Below are 22,979 nucleotides of genomic sequence, written 5' to 3' on the forward strand. Positions count from 1 at the left end.
GTAATTTAGGGTTTGTTTCTGGCAGTTTAGCCTTGAATCTAGTTCCCAGCCCTCCCAACCATTTTGTGAGTCACTCAGTAAGGTTTTTAAAGTAATTTGCTTCTTAATCAGTCAACATCATTTCCAAAATAGAGTTGATTCTAGTCTTTTGTTAGTGCTCTTTTTCTTGGTTTTCTACAAATATTCTTTCAACAGAAAGTTACCGATTACTTACTATTTGCTGAGTACTTACCCAGGTATTACAGATAAAGATACTTGATGATGCTTTTTCTATTTCCAGTCCACGTATTATATATACAGTCAGGAAAGTTTCTTTAAATGATTATTTTAAGGATTTCTCTATAGGATATATGGGGATATTAATAGCTTGGACAACTGTGATGCAATTAGCATATACTGCATGAAGCTTGTTTAAAAATTGTTATTGTAATCAACTCTGAATTAATTCCTATTGTTAAATTAGCCCATTTCCTCTGTGGCTGTTGCTCTCATCTTTTGTCCTCATTTACATAATTCTCCATTTCAGTTAAGTTCTCTTTTTTCTTTTTAAGAAAAGTAACTTGATTGCTAAATTTGCTCTATTATTACCTCTTCTTTGTAATTAAAAGTTAAAGCAACGTTTAAAAAAAGACTAAGAAAAAATCATACATTTTGTCTTCAGAATATCCTTCAGTGCATTTTCATTGAGGGTCTGGGGAAAGTAAACTTTTTGTTTTAGTTGGTCTGAAGAGTTTGTTTTTTTATGTCTTTTTCTCATGCTTGGGTTGTATTGTAGCTCAATTTGGAATTCTAGGTTCACAGTTACTACCCCTCAACATTTTGAAGACATTATTCTCTTGTGTTCAGGAACTGACTTTTGCCACCTAGAAATATGTTGTCAGGCTAGCTATTCTAACAGGCTTCATTTGTATGTCACTGTAAAAATTATCTCTAGTAAGTATTAAGATTTTCTCTTTAGCTTGATGTTTGTATAGTTTTAATATTATACATGTTGATAGGAATTTACTTTTATTTTTACTGTACTTCAGTCATAAAAACACATGTTCAGTTTTGGAAACATTTTAGCCATTATTTTTTAGAATATTTCTTCTATGTTATCTTATTTTCTTTTTCTTTTTTAGGGGGGATTCTGTCGATGCATTTGAGAAACTTTCAATCAAATTTCCCCATCTATAACTTTTTTTTGTGCTTCATTCAAAGTGAATTCATTAGTACAATTTTTTAATTCTTAATGTTCTCTTTGATTGTCTTGTTAGGTTTTATCTGGGTTATGGCATTTTATTTCAGACCATGGTTTTCTTTTCTAGATTTATAATCCTTCTTCACACTGACTTGTTTATGTTCTTTACTTCCCTGTTCTTGCATCACAATTTCTCATGCCTTTTATTAATACTACTGCATTTTTATATTTTGAGTTTTACTTGTTCTTTTCTTCAGCTTTATTGAGGTATACTTGACAAAAATGGCATATTTTAAAGCATTCTATGTGATGTTTTGGTATAGATATACATTATAAAATGAGTACCACAATCAAGCTAAATAACATTAACATCACCTCATATAGTTATAATTTTCTGTGTGTGTGTTTGGTGAGATACTCAAAATCAAATCTCCTAACAAATTTCAAGTACACAATATAGTATTACTAATTATAGTCACCCTGCTATACATTAGATCTCCAGAATTTATTCATCCTGCGGCTGGGCCTTGGTACTCTTTGACAAACATGTTCCTGTTTCCTTCATCCCCCACGTCCCTGGATAGTACTATTCTACTCTCTACTTTTATGAGTTAAACTACTTTTAGATTTCTCACTTAGGTTATTTCTGTATCCTGGCAATTATGAATAGTGCTGCAATGAATTTGGAAGTATAGATGTCTCTATATATATATAGTGATTTTTTTTTTCCTTTGGATATATACCTAGGAGTGGGATTGCTGGGTCATATGGTAGTTCTATTTTTAATGTTTTGAGGAATCTCCATATTGTTTTCTAGAGTGGTGACACCAATCTGTGGTCCAGCCAGCAGTGTACAAGGGTTCCCTTTATTCCATATCCTTGTGAACACCTGATATTTTTTGCCTGTTTGATAATACATATTTTGGGGAGGACAGGGGGAAGCTACTTTATTTATTCTTCTTTTATTGAAGTGTAGTTGCTGTGTGTATTATATAAGTTACAGGTATACAGTATAGTAGGGCTTCCCTGGTGGTTCAGTGGTAAAGAATCTGCCTGCCAGTGCCTACCAATGCAGAAGATGTGGGTTCAAACTCTGGGTGAGGAAGATCCCCTGGAGAAGGAAAAGGCAGTCCACTCCAGTATTCTTGCCTGGAAAATCCCGTGGACAGAGGAGCTGGCAGGCTACAGTGCATGGTTCACAAAATGTTGGACATGGCTTAGTGACTGAAGCAATGAAAATAATACAATATAGTAATTCACAATTTTTAAAGATTATGGCTCATTTATAGTTATTATCAAATACTGATAATATTCCTGTGTTGTACACTATATCCTTATAGCTTTTTTATGCCTAATTGCTTGTACTTCTAAATCCCCTTATCCCTAAATTGCCCTCCCCGCTTCCCTCTCCCCACTGGTAACAACTAGTTTGTTCTCTGAATCTGGGTCTGTTTCTTTTTTGTTATACTCACTAGTTTATTTTTAAATTCCACATATAAGTGATATCATACAATATTTGTCTGTCTCTGACTTATTTCACTTAGCATTATGCCCTCCAAGTATGTCCATGTTACTGCAAATGACAAATTTCATTCTTTTTTATATCTGAGTAGTACTTCTTTGTATATATATATGTGTATATATATATCACTAGATCTTCATCCCTTCATCTGTTGATGAACTCTTAGGTTGCTTCTATAGCTTGGCAATTCTAGATAATGTTGCTATGAGCATTGAGGTGCATTTATCTTTTCAAATTAGTGCTTTTGCCTTTTTCAGACATAGACCCAGGAGTGGAATTGTTGGGTCATGTGGTAGTACTCCTTTCAGTTTTTGAGAAACTACAATGCTGTTTTCCACAGTGGTCGCACCAATTTACATTGCTACCAACTGCGTATGAGGATTCTCTTTTCTCCACATCCTCACCAACATTTGGTATTTGTGTTCTTTTTGATGATAGTCATTCTGGCAGGTGTGAAGTGATAGCTCATTGTGGTTTTAATTTGCATTTCCCTACTGATTTGAACTGTGGTGTTGGAGAAGACTCTTGAGAGTCCCTTGGACTTCAAGGAGATCCAACTAGTCCATCCTAAAGGAGATCAGTCCTGGGTGTTCATTGGAAGGACTGATGTTGAAGCGGAAACTCCAATACTTTGGCCACCTGATGTGAAGAGTTGACTCATTGGAAAAGACCCTAATGCTGGGAAGGATTGGGGGCAGGAGGAGAAGGGGACAACAGAGGATGAGATGGCTGGATGGCATCACTGACTCGATGGACATGAGTTTGAGTAAACTCCGGGAGTTGGTGATGGACAGGGAGGCCTGGCGTGCTGCGATTCATGGGGTCGCAAAGAGTGGGACACGACTTAGTGACTGAACTGAACTGATTAGTAGTGTCGAGCATCTTTTCATATGCCTGTTGGCCATCTGCATTTCCTCTTTGAAAAAATGTCCATTCAGTTCTTCTCATTTTTTTAGTTGTTTGGTGTGTTTGATGCTGAGTTGTATGAACTGCTTATATATCAGCTATATTATTTGCAAATACAAGATTTTTTCTCATTCAGTAGGTCATGTTTTTGTCGATGGTTTCCTTTGCTGTGCAAAAGCTTTTAAGTTTAATTAGGTCCCATTTGTTTGTTTTTGCTTTTATTTTCTCTACTTTAGAAGATAGATCAAAACAATTCTTTTGCCATGATTTATGTCAGTGTTCTGCCTATGTATTCATCTAGGAATTTTGTAGTATCTCATCTTACACTTAGATCTTTAATCCATTCTAGTGTATTTTTGTACATGGTGTTAGAGAATGTTCTAACTTCATTCTTTTACATGTAGCTGTCCAGTTTTCCCAGCATCACTTACTGAAGAGACTGTCTTTTCTAAATTTTATATTCTTGCCTCCTTTGTCATAGACAGATTGACCACAGGTACAAATAATATCCATTTTAATAGCTGTGAGATGATATCTCAGTGTAGTTTTCATTTTTATTTTATGATAATTAGTGATGTTGAGCGAACATTGACATTTTAAGAATCAGCGAACTAAAATGGACTGGAATGAGTGAATTTAACTCACATGACCATTATATCTACTACTGTGGGCAAGAATCCCTTAGAAGAAATGGAGTAGCCATCATAGTCAACAAAAGAGTCTGAAATGCAGTACTTGGATGCAATCTCAAAAATGACAGAATGATCTCTGTTCATTTCCAAGGCAAACCATTCAATATCACAGTAATCCAAGTCTATGCCCTGACCAGAATGCTGAAGAAGCAGAAGTTGAACAGTTCTGTGTTGACCTACAAGATCTTCTAGAACTAATGCCCAAAAAAGATGTCCTTTTCATTATAGGGGACTGGAATGCAAAAGGAGGAAGTCAAGAAACACCTGGAGTAACAGGCAAATTTGGCCTTGGAGTACGGAATGAAGCAGGGCAAAGGCTAATAGAGTTTTGCAAGAGAATGCACTGGTCATAGCAAATACCCTCTTCCAACAACACAAGAGAAGACTCTACACATGGACATCACCAGATGGTCAACATCAAAATCAGATTGATTATATTCTTTGCAGCCAAAGAAGGAGAAGCTCTATACAGTCAGCAAAAACAAGACCAGGAGCTGACTGTGGCTCACCAAATTCAGGCTTAAATTGAAGAAAGTAGGGGAAAAAACTGGACCATTCAGGTATGGTTTAAGTCAAATACCTAACACTTTTACAGTGGGAGTGACAAATAGATTTAAGGGACTAGATCTGATAGACAGAGTGCCTGATGAACTATGGATGGAGGTTCATGACACTGTTCAGGAGACAGGGATCAAGACCATCCTGAAGAAAAAGAAATGCAAAAAAGCAAAACGGCTGTCTGAAGACGCCTTACAAATAGCTCTGAAAAGAAGAGAAGCAAAAAGCAAAGGAGAAAAGGAAAGATGCACCCATTTGAATGTAGTTTTCCAAAGAATAGCAAGGAGAGATAAGAAAGCCTTCCTTAGTGATCAGTGCAAAGAGATAGAGGAAAACAATAGAATGGGAAAGACTAGAGATCTCTTCAAAAAAATCAGAGATACCAGGGGACTATTTCTTGCAAAGATGGGCTCAATAAGGGACAGAAATGGTATAGACCTAACAGAAGCAGAAGATATTAAGAAGAGGTGACAAGGATACACAGAAGAACTGTACAAAAAAGATCTTCATGACCCAGATAATCACGATGGCATGATCACTCACCTAGAGTCAGACATCCTGGAATGTGAAGTCAAGTGGGCCTTAGGAAACATCACTACGAACAAAGCTAGTGGAGTTGATGAAATTCTGATTGAGCTATTTCAAATCCTAAAAGATGATGCTGTGAAAGTGCTGCACTCAATATGCCAGCAAATTTGGAAAACTCAGCAGTGGCCACGGGACTGGAAAAGGTCAGTTTTCATCCCAGTCCCTAAGAAAGGCAATGCCAAAGAATGCTCAAACTACTGCAAAATTGCACTCATCTCACAGGCTATTAAAATATTGCTCAAAATTCTCCAAGCCAGGCTTCAACAACACATGAACTGTGAACTTCCAGATGTTCAAGCTGGTTTTAGAAAAGGCAGAGGAGCCAGAGATCAAATTGCCAACATCAGTTGGTTTATCAACAAGAGAGTTCCAGAAAAACATCTATTTCTGCTTTATTGACTATGCCAAAGCCGTTAACTATGTGAATCACCACAAACTGTGGAAAATTCTGAAAGAGATGAGAATACCAGACCACCTGATTCCTGCCTCTTGAGAAATCTGTGTGCAGGTCAGGAAGCAATAGTTAGACCTGAACATGGAACAACAGACTCATTCCAAATCAGGAAAGGGGTATTTCAAGGCTGTATAAATGCTGGGCCAGATGAAGCATAAGCTAGAATCAAGACTGCTGGGAGAAATATCAATAACCTCAGATGTGCAGATGACACCACCCTTATGGCAGAAAATGAAGAAGAACTAAAGAGCCTCTTGATGAAAGTGAAAGAGGAGAGTGAAAAATTTGACTTAAAGCTCAACATTTAGAAAACTAAGATCATGGCATCTGGTCCCATCACTTCATGGCAAATAGATAGGGAAACAGTGGAAACTAACAGACTTAATTTTTTTGTGCTCCAAAATCACTGCAGATGGTGACTGCAGCCATGAAATTAAAAGATGCTTACTCCTTGGAAGGAAAGTTATGACCAACCTAGACAGCGTATTAAAAAGCAGAGACATTACTTTGCCAACAAAGGTCCATCTTGTCAAAGCTATGGTTTTTCCAGCAGTCATGTATGGATGTGAGAGTTGGTCTTTGAAGAAAGCTGAGAGCCAAAGAATTGATTCTTTTGAACTGTGGTGTGGGAGAAGACTTTTGAGAGTCCCTTGGACTGCAAGGAGGTCCAACCAGTCCATCCTGAAGGAAATCAGTTGTAAATATTCTTTGGAAGGACCGATGTTGAAACTGAAACGCCAATACTTTGGCCACCTGATGCGAAAAGCTGACTCATTTGAAAAGTCCCTGATTCTGGGAAAGATTGAAGGCAGGAAGAGAAGGGGATGACAGAGGATGAGATTGTTGGTTGGCATCACCAACATCAATGGACGTGAGTTTGAGTAAACTCCAGGAGTTGGTGATGGACAGGAGGCCTGGTGTGCAGCAGTCCATGGGGTCACAGAGAGTTGGACATGACTGAGCGACTGAACTGAACTGAGCACCTTTTTGTGTACTTGTTGGCCATATTTGTGTATCTTCTTTTGTTGTTTTAGGGGTTTTTTTGTCAATGAATTCTCTGTATTTTAAATTTTCTTTCTCTACTCACTTTCCATGTACTTTGTTTTCTATTTCATCTTGAGTTTAGATTTCCCCCCATTTTCTCTGCATGCTCCTCTCTATCTAGAGGGTTAGAGGATACCTCCGGAAGACTTACAGAATACCCAATCCAAGATCAGGTTTTATGTGAGTGACTTGCTGCATCTATCCAGTAATATATAATTGGGCACATGCCATATAAAGTTGAGCTAATAAATGACTTGGTTAAACTTTTATCTTTGAGACAGTCTGTCCTTCTGTTGTATGGATCAGCAAACTATATTATCTGAAGTCTAGGATAGCAATCTGTTTGTACCAACCTTCTCTTAAGTTTGAGAAACTCTTTTTTCTGAAGGTAACATGCTGCATTTTGGCTTCAAACCTTATAGAATTTTTTTTAATGTTTTATTCTTTTAATTAGAAGATAATTACTTTACAATATTGTGATGGTTTTTGCTATACATCAACATGAGTCAGCATTAGGTATACATAGGTCCCCTCCTTGACCCGCCTCTACCTTCTTCCCCATTATTTGTTCTAGATCTGTGAAAAATACCATTGATAGTTTGATAGGGATTGCAGTGAATCTATAGATTGCTCTGAGTAGTACAGTCATTTTCACATTATTGATTCTTCCAATCCAAGAACATGGCTTATCTCTCCATATGTTTGTGTGATCCATGAATACTTTCATCGGTGTCTTAGAGTTTTTGGCATACATGTCTTTTGTCTCTTTAGGTAAATTTATTCCTAAGAATTTTATTCTTTTTGTTGCAATGTTGAATGAGATTTTTTCCCTTAATTTCTCTTTCTGATTTTTCATTGTTAGTGTATAGTAATGCAAGGGGTTTCTGTGTATTAAATTTATATCCTGTGACTTTACTATATTCATTGATTTGTTGTTGTTGTTCAGTTGCTCAGTCATATCTGACTCTTTGTGACCCCGTGACTCCCAGAGTTTGCTCACACTCATGTCCATTGAGTCAGTGATGCCATCCAATCATCTCATCCTCTGTCGTCCCCTTCTCCTCCTGCCTTCAATCTTCCCTAGCATCAGGGTCTTTTCCTAATAAATCTACTCTTCGCATCAGGTGGCCTAAGTATTGAAGCTTCAGCTTTAGCATCAGTCCTTCCAATGAATATTCAGGACTGATTTCCTTTAGGATTGACTGGTTTAATCTCCTGTAGTCCAAGGGACTCTCAAAAGTCTTCTCCAATACCACAGTTCAAAAACATCAATTCTTTGTTGCCCAGCCTTCATCATGGTCCAACACTCACATCCATACATGACTACTGGAAATACCATAGCTTTGACTAGATGGACCTTTGCCACCAAAGTAATGTTTCTGCTTTTTAATATGCTGTCTAGTTTTGTCATAGCTTTTCTTCTAAGGAACAAGCAACTTTTAATTTCATGGCTGTAGTCTTCATAGGCAGTGATTTTGGAGCCCAAGCAATTAAATTCTGTCACTGTTTCCATTGTTTCCCCATCTATTTGCCATGAAGTGATGGGACCGGATAACATGATCTTTGTTTTTTGAGTGTTGAGTTTTAAGACAGCTTTTTTACTCTTCTCTTCACCTTCATCAAGAGGCTCTTTAGTTCTTTATTTTTCTGCCTTAAGGGTGGTATCATCTGCATATGTGAGGTTATTGCTATTTCTCCCAGCAATCCTGATTCCAGCTTGTGCTTCATCTAGCCCGACATTTTGCATGATGTACTCTGCATATAATTTAAATAAGCAGGGTGACAATATATAGCCTTAATGTACTCCTTTCCCAATTTGGAACCAGTCTGTTGTTCCATGTCCATTTCTAACTGTTGCTTCTTGACCTGCATACAGATTTCTCAGGAGTCGGGTAAAGTGGTCTGGTATTCCTGTCTCTTTACGAATTTTCTACAGTTTGTTGTGATTCACACAGTCATAGGATTTAGTGTGGTCAGTGAAACAGAAGTAGTATTTTTCTGGAGTTCTGTTGCTTTTTCTATGATCCAGCGGATATTGGCAATTTGATCTCTGGTTCCTCTACCTTTTCTAAATCTAGGTTATATATCTGAAAGTTCTCAGTTCACATACTGTTGAAGGATTTTGAGCATTGCTTTCCTAGCATGTGAAATAAGCACAATTGTGCAGTCATTTGAACATTCTTTGGCATTGTAGTTTTTTGGTATTGAAATGAAAACTGACCTTTTCCAGTCCTGTGGCCACTGCTGAGTTTTCTATATTTGCTAGCATATTGAGCACGCCACTTTCACAGCATCATCTTTTAGGATTTGAAATAGCTCAACTGGAATACCATCACCTCCACTAGCTTTGTTCATAGTAATGCTTTCTAAGGTCCACTTGACTTCACACTCCAAGATGTTTGGCTCTAGGTGAGTGATCACACTATTGTGGTTATCTGGGTCATTAAGATCTTTTTTGTATAGTTCTGTGCATTCTTCTCACCTCTTCTTAATATCTGCTGCTTCTGTTATGTCCATACAGTTTCTATCCTTTATTGTGCCCATCTTTGCATGAAAGAGTCCCTTGGTATTTCTAATTTTCTGGAAGAAATCTCTAGTCTTTCCCATTCTATTGTTTTCCTCTATTTCTTTGCATTGTTCACTTAGAAAGGCTTTCTTGCCTCTCCTTGCTGTTCTTTGGAACTCTGCATGCAAATGGGTATATCTTTCCTTTTCTCCTTTGTCTTTTTCTTTTCTTCTTTTCTCATCTATTTTAAGGCCTCCTCAGACAACCATTTTGCCTTTTTGCATTTCTTTTTCTTGGGGATGGTCTTGATCACTGCTTTCTGTACAATGTTACAAACTTCCATCCATAGTTCTTCAGGCACTCTGTCCATCAGATCTAGTCCCCTGAATCTATTTGTCACTTCTACTGTATAATCGTAAGAGATTTGATTTAGGTCATATCTGAACAGCCTATTGGTTTTCCATACCCTTTTTTTTTTTTTTTCAATTTAAGTCTGAATTTTACAAATCTGAGTTCATGATCTGAACCACAGTCAGCTCCTGGTCTTGTTTTGCTGACTATATAGAGCTTCTCCATCTTTATCTGGTAAGAATATAATCAATCTGATTTTGGTACTGACAATCTGATGGGGTCCATGTGTAAAGTCATCTCTTGTGTTGTTGGAAGAGAGTGTTTGTTTGGAAGAGAGAGTTGTTTGGAAGAGAGTGTTGGCAAAACTCTGTTAGCCTTTGCTGTACTTCATTTTGTACTCTTAGGTCCAAACTTGCCTGTCACTCCAGGTATCTCTTGACTTCCTCCTTTTGCATTCCTGTTCCCTGTGGTGCTTCCCAGATGACTCAGTGATAAGGAATCAGCCTACCAATGAAGGAAGCACAGGAGATGGAGGTTTGATCCCTGAGTCTGAAAGATCCCCTGGAGAAGGAAATGGCAACCAACTCCAGAATCCGCCTTTAGGTCTTCATAGAATCGTTCATCTTCTTTGGCATCGATTGGCATACAGACCTGGATTACTGTGATATTGAATGGTTTGCCTTGAAAATGAACAGAGATTATACTGTCATTTTTGAGATTACACACAAGTACTGTATTTTGGACCCTTTTGTTGACTATGAGAGCTACTCCATTTCTTCTAATGGATTCTTGCTCACAATAATAGATAAAATGGTCATTTGAATTAAATTTACCCATTCAGGTCCATTTTAATTCACTGATTCCTAAAATGTCGATGTTCACTCTTGCCATCTCCTGTTTGACCACTTCCAGTTTACCTTGATTTATGGCCCTAAGATTTCAGGTTCCTAAGCAATATTGTTCTTTGTAGACATGGCCTTTACTTTCACCACCAGACACTTCCACAACTAGGCCTTGTTTCCACTTTGACTCAGCCTCTTCATTTCTCAGCTATTTCTCTGGTCTTCTCCTGTAGCATATTGGGTACCTACTGACTTGGGGAGTTCATCTTTCAGTGTCATATCTTTTTACACTTTCATACTGTTCATGAGGTTCTCAAGGCAAAAATACTGAAGTGGTTTGCCGTTCTCTTCTTCAGTGGACCACATTTTGTCAGAACTCTCCATCATATCCATTTTATACAATTTTGTACTGAAAAGTTTTTTAAAAAGATAACCTAGGTACACACAGTTGATTTACCTCAAAGTACTTACAAATACAGTATAAACATTTGAGAGGCACAACAAATTCCACTGTGGTTCAAATATTCATTAATTAGGTCTAGTAATTTTCTGGTAGCATCTTCAGGGTTTTCTATGTAGAGAATCATATCTGCAAACAGTGAGAGTTTTACTTTTTCTTTTCCAGTCTGAATTCCTGCTGTTTCTTTCTATTCTCTGATTACTGAGGTTAGTACTTCCAAAACTGAAGAATAGTGGTGAGAGTGGGTTTCCTTGTCTTGTTCCTGAATTTAGAGGAAATGCTTTCAGTTTTTCACCATTGAAGATAATGTTTGCTGTGGGTTTGTCATATATGGCCTTTATTATGTTGAGGTATGTTCCTTCTATGCCTATTTTATGGAGAGGTTTTTTTTTTTTTTTTTTTATCATAAGTGGGTATTGAATTTTGTCACAGGCTTTCTCTGCATCTTTTGATGATGTTTTTATTTTTCAATTTGTTAATATGGTTAATCATACTGATTGATTTGTGTATATTGAGGAATCCTTGAATTCTTGGGATAAAGCCCACTTGATTATGTTGTATGACCTTTTTAATGTGTAGTTGGATTCTGTTTGCTGGAATTTTGTTGAGGATTTTTGCATCTATGTTCATCAGTGATATTAACCTGTAATTTTCTTTTTTTGTGTGGTGTCTTTGTCTGGTTTGCTATTAGGGTGATTGTTACCTTGTATAATGAGTTTGGGAATTTTCATATCTCGGCAATTTTCTGGAAGCGTTTGAGCAGGGTAGGTTTTAGCTCTTCTCTAAACTTTTGGTAGAGTTCACCTATGAAGCCGTCTGGCCCTGGCTTTTGTTTGTTGGAAGATTTTTGATTTCTGTGCTTGTGATTGGTCTGTTCATATTTTCTATTTCTTTCTGGTTCAGTTTTGAAAGGTTACACTTGTCTAAGAGTTTGTCTATTTCTTCCAAGTTGTCCATTTTATTGACATACAGTTGCTCAGAGTTTTCTCTTATGAGCCTTTGTATTTCTATGCTGTCTGTTGTAACTTTTTTTTTATTTCTAATTTTATTGATTTGAGTCTTCTCCTTTTTTATCTTGATGAGTCTGGCTAACAGTTTGTCAATTTGGTTATCTCCTCAAAGAACCAGCTTTTAGTTTTATTGATCTTTGCTATAGTCTCTTTCATTTCTTTTTCATTTATTTCTGCTCTGATCTTTATGGTTTCTTTCCTTCTACTAGCTTTGGGGGGTATTCTGTTCTATTTAGTTGCTTTAGGTATAACATGAGGTTGTTTATTTGATGTTTCTCTTGCGTATTAGGTATCACCCTCTTTCTCATTTTTATGTGAACTCAGTAGGCCCAAGATGTTAGTACCTTTTCTGAGCTCAGTTTCTGGTTCATAGAGATGTTTATCTTGTTTATAGATAATATAAAATAGAGGATGTGTAAACCTACAAAAATTATGTATCTTTCTCAGCTATTAATTAATGGGAAGCTCTTACTTTGAGGTCCATTTATCTACCCATGGTTGGGCTGCAGATTACCATAAATCCTTAAAATTGTGCAAAAAAAAATGTACACATAGTTAATGTTTGTGTTTTTCCAAGGTGTTGTGTATTTAACTTCTTCTGATCCTTGAAGTTTTTAAGAGCCACTGACCTAATTTGACTCTTTCAATCTAAATACATGTTATATCTGCCAGGAAAAGACACAGTAATCAGAATTTATCTTATTGTTCCTCCAAGATGTATAATTACATTTTTTTTAACCTTGAACAAGATTAGCATAATTTTAAAAGGCAGTGGTATGGTGGCAGCTTTGGAAAGGTTTGAATGGAATCCCCCAAAGTAAAGCTGAAATTCAGCTTCATTGTACAATTTTACTTTTTCTTTTGGCAGTCAAAGGAAATGCTTTCTTTAATGGGAAAATGCAAATGTTTAAAGCAACAAGCTGGGAAATGATGAGTGTATTTATTATGTGTTAGTCTCTTAACAACTGTTTTTCTGACATTATGGAAGTTAAATACAGTTTGCTTGTTCAAGATAGAGAAAAATGTGTGAGTAGCAAATGTGGGAACTAAGACAATGTCACTGCTGTGCATTCAGTAAGGAGTCAGTGTGCACTAGTGCAGGATGATGGAGTCTGTTGCCATTTATTCTAAATCTTTCTGAGTAGCCAGGCATTCAACTTAACTTCAATTCACACATTTTCTCTACCACTGTTATGAATCTTTTCACAACTTAATTAAAAATAAAATGAAAAAATAAAATTTGAAAATATAAGTATATTATGTAGAACTAAAATAAAAATGAGTGCATCATTTAATGCAACACACACAAAAAATGTTAGAATGAAGTATGACCTAATTTTTCATCTTGAAGCTTAAAAGGGATAAGTGCAATGAACAATCCAAAATTCTAATCAAGGAAACAGTCTCATGTACAATAGCAACCAAAAGAATATGCCATCTAAGAATAAATTTAGCAAAACATTGTAAGACTTACACACCAAAATTCACAAAATATTGTTAAAAGAAATTTTAAAAGATCTAAATAAATAGAAAGGCTTTCTATTTTCATGGATCAGAAAACTTAGCATCGTTAGGATGGAAATGCTCTCCAGGTTGATTACAGACTCAATGCAATCTGTATCAAAACTCCAGCTGGCTTTTTTCAGAAATTTATAAGCTGATGCTAAAATTCATATGAAAATACAAGGTATATTCATATGGAAAATAGCCAACATCATCTTGAAAATGAAGACTAAAGTTGAAAGACTCACACTCCCAATTCAGAACTGACTGCAAAGCTATATTAATCAAGATACTATACTTCTGACATAGGCCAGACGTAAATTTCAGGTGAATAGAATTGAGAACATAGAAATAAACTGTCACACATATGGTCAATTATCTTTGACAAGGGTACCAAGACAATTCTCAGGGTGAAAGAATAGTTTCTTCAATAAATATTACTAGAACAATTGGATGTGCTTGCTGGGCTTAGTCATTCAGTCATGTCCAACTCTTTGTGACCTCATGGACTGTAACCCTCCAGGCTTCTCTGTCTATGGGGATTCTCCAGGCCAGAACACTGGAGTAGGTTGCCATGCCCTCCTCCAAAGAATCTTCCGAACCCAGGGATTGAACCCATATCTCCCACATTGCAGGTGGATTCTTTACTGTCTGAGCCACCAGGGAAACCCAAGAATACCGGATTAGGTAGACTGTCCCTCCCCCAGGGGATCTTCCGGACCCAGGAATTGAACCATAGTCTCTTGCGTTGCAGGCGATTCTTTACCAGCTGGGCTACCATGGAAGCCCCAACAATTGGATATCCACATGTAAAAGAATGAATTTGGACCTCTACCTCACATCATATACAAAAATTAAATCACAGACCTGAGTGTAAAATATAAGATCATAAAAATTTCTATGTTTCAGGGCTTCCCTGGTGGCTCAGAGTAAATCTCAGGAGTAAATCTTCACAACTTTGGAGTAGGCCGGGGGTTCTTAGAAATGACACCGAAAGCATTAGCAACAAAACAAAAACATAGATAGCTTGGATGTCAATAAAATTAAAAATATTTGTGCATCAAGGGACATTGTCACAAAAATAAAAAGATAACCCCCAAAATGAGAGAAAATATTTGCAAGTAGTATATTTGATCGGGGACTTGTAACCAGAATAAAGAAAGAACTGTTACAACTGAACAATAAAATGAGAGATTATCCTATTAAAAAATGGGCAAATGTTTGTATAGATATTTCTCCAAACAAAGTAAACGCATGAAAAGATGCCAAGCATTATTGGTTATTAAGGGAATGGAAGTCAAAACTACGATGAAAGATCACTTGAAATCCACTGAAGTGATTACAGTAAATATAGACAATACCAAATGTAGGCAAAGGTGTGGAGAAATTAGAATGCTAACACATTGCTGGTGAGAATATAAAATGGTATAACCACTTTGGAAAACAATTTGGCAGTTTCTCAAAATGCTAAACTGAGAGTTTCCATTTAACCCAACAATTGTACTTTTAGGTATATTTCCAAGAGAAATGAAAACATATATCCATTTGAATAATTGTTAATGAATGCTCAAAGTAAAATGCAGAAACAATCCCTAGGTCCAATGGCTGGTAAATCAATAAACAAAATACAGTATTTCATACAATGGATTATTATTCAACCATAAAAGGGGATAAAATACTGATGCATGCTATAGCATGAGTGATTCTCAAAAGCTTTACATTATGTGAAAGAAGACTGTCACAAAGACCATTCATCATGGTTCCACTTGTGTGAAATGTCCAGAATAAACAAATCCGTGGAAACAGACTGTAGACTTAGAGATTGTCTGCAGCTAGGCAGGGGAGAGAGCATGGGGAAGCACCACAAATGTCTATGGGTTTACTTCCTGGAATGTTGAAAATTTTCTAAAATTAGATTGTGCTGATAATTGCACAGTTCTGTGAATTAACTAGAAACTGCTGAGCTGTACACTTTAAATGAGTCAATATTATATGAATTGTATCTCAACAAAGCTGAAAATTAAAGAGATGCAATTAATTTAAAAACCAAAGGTTTTCATGTATCTAAATTGCTTTACAGTTCAACATATTTTGAGGTCAAAAGAAATCTTAAAGATCACTTAGTTTTCCTTTATTTGTGAGATGAGGAAACTGAGATCTAGATATTTTGGTTAATTTGTTGAAGATATATAAGTAGTAACAGAACCGGATATATAAAGCCTGTTTTATTTGAATTTCTAAAATGTATTGAGATTTGCTAAACCCAACAGAGACCAGCCACACAGCAAAATATGAGGTATAGATATGGTCATAATTCAGATAATTAGTGTGACCAATCAGAATATCCACGTGACGTTAATTATTTTTTGAGTGGATGAGACACAATTACTAATACTAAATACTAATACTAAGGGAGAAAAAACATAAAGGCAACCAAAAGATTACAGAAGTATATATTCACATACCTTGAATAATTATTAAATTAAGGAAATATTGAAGATATATAAGTAGTAACAGAACCGGATATATAAAGCCTATTTTATTTGAATTTCTAAAATGTATTGAGATTTGCTAAACCCAACAGAGACCAGCTACACAGCAAAATATGAGGTATAGATATGGTCATAATTCAGATAATTAGTGTGACCAATCAGAATATCCACGTGACGTTAATTATTTTTTGAGTGGATGAGACACAATTACTAATACTAAATACTAATACTAAGGGAGAAAAAACATAAAGGCAACCAAAAGATTACAGAAGTATATATTCACATACCTTGAATAATTATTAAATTAAGGAAATATATAAAATTGTCTTTGAAGGAAAGACTTTTAACTCTCATGCTATACAGTATAGTGGAGTAAGTAGCCGTTCCCTTCTCCAGGGGAACTTCCTAATCCAAGGACTGGACCCAGGTTTCCTGCATTGCGGGCAGATTCTTTACCATCTGAGCCACCAGGGAAACCATATAATGGCATACATGAATATCTAAAAATTATTCAGTAACCCAAGTAATACTTTAAAGTAAGGAGAAGAAACCTTTATGCTCTCAGAACTTATTCTATGACTTACAGTAATTGCTTCCACATTTTGACTTCATGTAAAAGGATAATAAATTATCTTTGAGCAGAAAATTTGGATTTTTTTTTGCATACACAGGTGGTGGGAAATTAAATTGCAACCCCCCCCCAACAATTGCTCTTCTTAGTTTTTATCACTAGTGTTTAAGATTACAATTTTATTGGAGTTTAAAGTTTATTCAAAATTTTCAAAATAACTATCAAGTTTTAGAGGAAGAAGGTGGTTTGTAAGAATTCCTGTAATCAAAATTGGCAAGTTTGTAGCTTATAGACTGCATACTTCTCAGAGATGAATTTTACTGGGCTTGTGACATGTATTTTTAAAATCTAAGCCATGTTTTAAAGAGGAGAGATTTTGTGTTAATATCTGAACTTTGGGCTACTCTTGAAAAGTTGAAGGGCTTGATAAAATGAACCTTTATTCCCGCATGGTAGTTTTGGCTGCATTTGAATGGTAGCTTCCTTTTTGGAAAAGATGTGTGTTACCCAGGTGGGCGCAGTCCCTCCAGGGCCGGTTTCCCTCATGTACATTACATTCCTGATATATTATCCTTTCGGGTTTGTTACTGCTAACTATGCCCAATCATCTCCCCTACCCTACATTTCCCATAAGGCATTTCATCAAATGACTGTGCACCTAGTGAAATAACTCAGAACTCATGGTCACTCTGGCACCTACTCTTGGTCAGAAGAGTTACAGGTCTTGCTGACTATGTAACAGAGTCAAGTTGACTTTCCCCAAAAAAGGAAATTGAGAATCTGGAACGTATTTCATATCCTTAGAGAGGAAAGTTCTCAACAGGGACAAAAATTGGTAACTGGGGCAAAAAATTTAGAAATCAGAATGTATCATGGTACTTCATGGGGCCACAGTACATAAATAGGTATACAGTATATCTATGGTAATAGTTTCATGGGAGCAGGGGAGCAATTAGAAGAAAAAAAATTTTAATAAAGAAGATTTAAACACTATAAATAAAAGATATAAAAATTTTAAAAGGTGAGAAAAGCAATGCAAAATTAAAAAAGAAATCCACTGAAAAAAGGAGGACTCAAGACTCAGAAAGGTCAATTCCTGGTCTAGCATGTTCTTGTCAGTTGTGGTTCCTTCCTATAAGAAGAACCCCAAGTAAATGTATAAAGAAAGTTGTAATCAGGTAGAGTAAATGCACTGCCTTCAATTCAGCTGCTCAGGAGGCTATCTAATCCATTCACAAAAATAACCAAGGAGGCTATCTAATCCATTCACAAAAATAACCAAGGATTTCGTTTCTCCATTCCCCCCACCCAAGCTTTACTGAAATATAATTACACAAAGTATAAGTTTATGGTATACAGTGTAATGACTTGATACATGTATATATTCAAAATGATGACCACAATAAAGTTAGTTAATACCTTTATCACTTTACATAATTATAACTGTGTGTGTGTGTATGGTGAGCACATTTTCATATTTATTATCTAGCAACTTTATACAATACATCATTATTAACTATAGTCACCATATTGTACACTCACACACATACACACATAGACATACATGTGAATATATCCAATGGAATACTACTCGGCCACAAAAAAAGAAGGCAATTCAGCCATTTGTGACAACAGGTAAATACCTTGAGGGAAGTATGCTAAATAAGTCAGAGAAAGACTATGATTTCACTTACATGTGGAATCTAGAGAAGCTAAACTCACAGAAGCAGAGAGTACAGTGATGATTGACATGACCTGGGGGGTGGGGAGTGGAAAGATGTTGGTCAAAGTGTACACGCTTTTAGTTATAAAATGAGTAAGTTCTGGGCATCTAATGTACAGCATGGTGACTAGGAAAAGAACCATGTACACATTGAGCTTTGTTATTATTAGGGAGCATTTCAAATCAGTGGGGGGAACTTCAATCACAGAATTAGTGAGTATCTTTAAAAAGCAAAATTAAAACCATGCTTTACACCATGGATAAAAGTACATTCAGATGTGACCATAAAAATGTGAAGAGAACATCATTCAAAATGTCCTTTCAGTTTAGAAAGTTTAAAGGCAAAGATTGATGCATTTGACTACTACTGTTACAGCATTCTATACAGTGATGAACAAAGTAAAGAAGCAAAAGACAAACTTGAAAGAAATATTTGCAAAACCTCATAACGATGAATAGATACTCAGAATGTATTAATAGGGAAATAATTTAATAAGCAATGCAGACAAAAATATTTCATTTGACCAACAAACATATAAAGATGTCCAGCCTCACTAATAATCATGGTATGTATAGTAAAACCATGAAACCTTCCTTCCTTTCTTCCCTCCCTCCCTCTTTTCCCTCTTTCTCTCTCTTTCTCCCTTCCTTTCCTTCTCCTCCCTTCCTTCCCTTCTTCCTTCCTTCCCGCCCTCCCTTCTTTCTTCCCTCTTTCCCAACCACCTTGGAAAAGTTTAAAGATTGATTCTATTCAGCAATGAGAATCATGTGAAAAATAGGTAGTCTCATACACTGCTAGTGATAATGTACAATCTTAAAATATTTTCAAAGGCTATTAGCAATTTCAATCAAAGTTAAAAATTTTACACTATGCTGTGTGCTTAGTTGCTCAGTCATGTCTGACTCTGCAACTCCAACAGGGAAACCCTTTTTACACTATAATTATACCTTTAAAGATGTATACTTTATAAAGGAACTTCTAAAGGCACAAAAGAAGCATACGTAATGCTCATGGCAGCACCATCTAGAACCAGAAAATATTGATGTCCATCTGAATTTCTGTTCATAAATTAGTAAGCAATTTATTGTTCATTCTGTAGAATAATACAAAGCTATAAGAAGGATGAATTAGGCCCATGTATAGGAAATGGCAACCCACTCCAGTATTCTTGCCTAGAAAAATCCCATGGACTGAGGATCCTGGTAGGCTGCAGTCCATGGGATTGCAAAGAGTCAGACACGACTGAGCAACATCTCATCATCATGTTGAACCTACCAGGTGTAAGAAATGTCACAGAACAATAGATGCTGATCCTGTTTATATAAAATGGGAAAAAAATCAATGTTAATAAATGTACATGTTTCTACAGTTAAAGAAATAGAAAAGCTATTTAAAATGATTACCTCTGGGGAGAGCAGTTAAATAGGGAGGCAGTGAAATATACAGTTTTACATTACAATCTATATACATTTTTTTTTTACTGCTTTTATCTTTTACAAAGAATAAATGCACATATTATGATGTAATTTTTTTAAAAAAGAACTAGGATAAAAGACATTATGTCATGGAATTTCATCAAGTTCTAGCAAGTACTACAGACAGTGACAAAGAGGGTAAGGTCTTTAGCAACTTTCTCCTAAGAGAAAATGTTGAAGAAGAAGCCTGGGGTATTTTGCTTGAGTAAGATAAAACTTTTTTTTTGCTCCAGGGAAAAGAGATGATGCCCGGTGGGTGAAAATTCAAGAGACAGATTGAAATGTTCTAACCATGCGAGAACCGCAAATGTGAAATGGGATGCTGCGAAAGGCAGTGGTTTGTGTGAATGCATGTGTGCTAAGCCTCCTCAGCCGTGTCTGACTGTTTGCAACCCTAGGACTGTAGCCTGCCAGGCTCCTCTGTCCATGGGCTTCTCCGGGCAAGAACACTGGAGTGGGTTGCCACGCCCTCCTCCAGGGGAGCTTCCCAACCCAGGGATCGAACCCGAGTCCCTTACTTCTCCTGCATTGGCAGGTGGATTGTTTACCACTGGTGTTTGTCCTGGTAGATTCAAGTGATTACCAAAATTTACCAAATACACTTGTTAGGTTTATTTTAGAAGCAATGACTGCTCTGGTGGATAAGTGAAATGAGATCCTAGAAGAAAGCATTTAAACCTCAGGATCTGGAATTGCAAGTATGAATAGAAGCTAGCACAAGAATTATTGTACATGATGAGTGAAACTGTATAGTCAATGAAGGATCTTAAGTTATGTCAAGAACTACATCATCAGAACATCTAGCTAGATGAGCATAGCTTTATGAGAAAATTCTCAGAATTTCACTCTTCTTTGTATAGAGATAAATTCTCTAAGTTGCAGATCCTTTGTTATCAAAGTGCAATCCACAGACTAGGAACATCAACTTATTAGAAATGAAGAATCTCAGGCTTTAGCAAGACCCAGTGAATCAGAATCAGTGTTTTAATGAGCTCCACCAGTGAGTCCTGTTCTTGAATTTGAGAAGCACTGGTTTACCCAGCAATCCAGCAGTTCAGTTCAGTTCAGTTCAGTTGCTCAGTCCTGTCGGACTCTTTGCGACCCCATGAACCGCAGCACACCAGGCCTCCCTGTCCATCACCAGCTCCCGTAGTTTACCCAAACCCATGTCCATTGAGTTGTTGATGCCATCCAGCCATCTCATCCTCTGTCGCTCCCTTCTGCTCCTGCCCTCAATCTTTGCCAGCATCAGGGTCTTTTCAAATGAGTCAGCTCTTCACATCAGGTGGCCAAAGTACTGGAGTTTCAGCTTCAACATCAGTCCTTCCAATGAACACCAAGGACTGATCTCCTTTAGGATGGACTGGTTGGATCTCCTTGCAGTCCAAGGGACTCTCAAGAATCTTCTCCAACACCACAGTTCAAAAGCATCAATTCTTCGGTGCTCCACTTTCTTTATAGTCCAACTCTCACATCCATACATGACCACTGGAAAAACCATAGCCTTGACTAGATGGACCTTTGTTGGCAAAGTAATATCTCTGCTTTTTAATATGCTGTCTAGATTGGTCATAACTTTCCTTCCAAGGAGTAAGCGTCTTTTAATTTCATGACTGCAGTCACCATCTGCAGTGGTTTAGGAACCCAGAAAAATAAAGTCAGCCACTGTTTCCACTGTTTCCCCATCTATTTGCCATGAAGTGATGGGACCAGATGCCATGATCTTAGTTTTCTGAATGTTGAGCTTTAAGCCAACTTTTTCACTTTCCTCTTTCACTTTCATCAAGAGGCTCTTTAGTTCTTCTCCTCTTTCTGCCATAAGGGTGGTGTCATCTGCCTTATCTGAGGTTATTGATATTTCTCCCGGCAGTCTTGATGCCAGCTTGTGCTTCCTCCAGCCCAGCGTTTCTCATGATGTACTGCATATACATATAAATTAAGTAAGTAGGGTGCATACAAGTTAAGGAAGTAGGGTGACAATATATAGCCTTGACATACTCCTTTTCCTATTTGGAACCAGTCTGTTGTTCCATGTTGAGTTCTAACTGTTGCTTCTTGACCTGCATACAGATTTCTCAGGAGGCAAGTCAGGTCATCTGTTATTCCCATCTCTTTCAGAATTTTCCACAGTTTATTGTGATCCACACAGTCAAAGGCTTTGGCATAGTCAATAAAGCAGAAATAGATGTTTTTCTAGAACTCTCTTCCTTTTTCAATGATCCAGTGGTCATTGGCAATTTGATCTCTGGTTCCTCTGCCTTTTCTAAAACCAGCTTGAACATCTGGAAGTTCATGGTTCACGTATTGCTGAAGCCTGGCTTGGAGAATTTTAAGCGTTACTTTACTAGCATGTGAGATGAGTGCAGTTGTGCGGTAGTTTGAGCATATTCTTGAGCCTTCAAAGCCCAAATAAAATTAATCAACCCATCACATGAAAAAATAAACTCAAGTAATGAGAAGTTTTGATTGTTATTGTCTATAACTTGGGAGAAATAAGAGAAAAACATAACCATATATACGTACATATGCATATATGTGTACACATATTTATATGTGCTATGTAAATATATGTACATGTGTGGATAGCACATATACATATATTTATATTAAACATATAAGTAAATGCATATACACACATACACACAAAAGCAAAATTTATGTCTTTCTAGCTTCAATTTAAGTGGGTGGTCAACTGTTTTACCTTTTAAAGAAATTTTAGCTTATTTTCCTCCCCCCAAATGAACAGCACTCAATTTAATTAAACACTGAATTAAGAAGGTAAACATCTTTGAGACATTTTGTATACCTTTTATTTTGACAGCTACTATGACTTAGAACATCTTTAATATCATATTATACACTTTTGGTTTATTAAGAATTCTTTCTGTGGCTTTCAGCATATTGATGGGTTTTTAAGACTTAATCCCTTAATTTTGATTTACTAGGATTCTAATATTTTTTTTTTGCGTCAAGATTATTTGGGGCAGGGTTATTGTGTGAGGAGGTTACTATAAAAGAAGACTGGATAAAGTGAAAAAAGCTTAAAAAAAAGCTTCCAGGTAGGGAGACATATTCTAATTACCAGCTAAAGCCTTGACAAA

The 22,979-nt window shown here is 36.5% G+C and overlaps 1 protein-coding gene across 2 annotated transcripts in view; it reads left to right on the plus strand.

Annotated features, from left to right (window-relative positions):
- Nucleotides 1–22,979, plus strand: part of NCKAP5 (NCK associated protein 5) — a 1,015,164-nt gene that overhangs the window by 25,341 nt on the left and 966,844 nt on the right. The gene's annotated exons all lie outside the window — the stretch shown is intronic.

This window comes from Cervus elaphus, chromosome 33 (genome assembly GCF_910594005.1).
Source record: "Cervus elaphus chromosome 33, mCerEla1.1, whole genome shotgun sequence".
Taxonomy (NCBI): Eukaryota; Metazoa; Chordata; class Mammalia; order Artiodactyla; family Cervidae; genus Cervus; species Cervus elaphus.